This window comes from Capsicum annuum, chromosome 2 (assembly GCF_002878395.1).
Source record: "Capsicum annuum cultivar UCD-10X-F1 chromosome 2, UCD10Xv1.1, whole genome shotgun sequence".
Lineage (NCBI taxonomy): Eukaryota > Viridiplantae > Streptophyta > Magnoliopsida > Solanales > Solanaceae > Capsicum > Capsicum annuum.
In genome coordinates, this window is record NC_061112.1 from 35,598,016 (window position 1) to 35,599,665 (window position 1,650).

Below are 1,650 nucleotides of genomic sequence, written 5' to 3' on the forward strand. Positions count from 1 at the left end.
AAAAATCACCACGATCAATTTCCAACACATCATAATATATGGTAAAATCCTTATATTCCACATATAAGGTCATAACAGGTGCTAAAGCCAATATAGTTGAGCTTTTAAATTCTCATCTTACACTTATTGAACCAATAAGAAATAACCTTCTTTTGAATCAATCTGGTCAATGAAGCTACAATGATAGAATAACCCTGTATGAACCACATATAATAGCCCACCAAACTAAGAAAACTATGAATCTCAGTAGTTGAAATAGGCCTAGACCAATCCTGAACTACCTTAGCCTTGTATAGATCGACTATAATACCTTCTATGTATACTATATATCTTAAAAATCCCACAAAACTAAGCCAAAAATTGAGAACTCGTATACACCTTCTCATCCCCCATCTTCTAAAGTAAATCATTAAATGCTTCACATGAGATGCCTCACTCTGAAATACACCAAGATCTCATCAATGAACACAATCACGAAGAAATCTAAATAAGTTCAAAGAACACCTTTCATCAACTCCATAAATATCATTGAGGCATTAGTCAACATGAAGGAAAAAACTAAAAGCTCATAATGGATATATCGAGTCCTGAAAGCCATCTTAGGGATATTCAAAGACCTAATGCTTGACTATTTTTACCCTAATCTTATGTTAATATTTAGAAATACTAAATCATATAGAAAATGATCAAACAAATGATCAATTCATGGAAGGGGATTCTTGTTCATGATGGTTATCCTATTCAACTGTCGATACCCAATACACGTACACAAAAATCTATTATTTTTCCTCACATATAACATATGAGCATCCCTAGGTAAAACACTAGGTCTAAAAACTTAACCAGTCTTGCAACTGACTTTTATTTATATTAGATCCATCTAATAAAGAGGAATTGAGATAGGCAAAGTACTCGACTCCAAATCATTGCCAAATTTGATATCTCTATTAGGAGGAATACCCAATAGATTTGTAGAAAATAGAACCATAAATTCTCTAAACACCTTCACTCACTCTAATAGAGTTATTTCATTATCATATGCAAAATAAGAAAGACACCTCTTCTTTACCAAGTACCGTGGTTGGAGGAAGGATCACCTTCTTAGGAGATGAACCCTAGGTACCTTTCTAATCCAATGTGAAGCCTAGGGGTTTATATCAAGAAATTAGTTTTCCTGAGTAGAAATGAAAAGTAATCAATATGGATTTTATTACCTATCTTCCTCGGTCTCGTAACCAATTTGATTCAGTTTGGGTCATCATAGATTGGATGACAAAGTCTGCTCATATCTTGCCAGTGTGGACTAACTTCTTAGCTGGGGACTATGAGAGGTTATTTTTTCATGAGATTGTAAAGCTATATGGGGTACCTATTTCAATTATCTTCGATTGTGGTACACAATTTTTATCTTATTTTTGGCTGTCTTTTCAAAAAGTTCGGGTACTAAGGTTAGTCTAAGTATTGCTTTTCATCTGCAAATGAATGGGATGGCAAAGAGGACTATTTAGATATTGAAGGACAAGATTCGTGCATGTTTGATTGATTATGGTGGAAATTGAGTTGAGCATCTACCTTTGGTAGAGTTTATTTACAATAATTGCTATCATTTTAGCATTAGGATGGACTTTTTTGTGACATTGTATGGTAGAA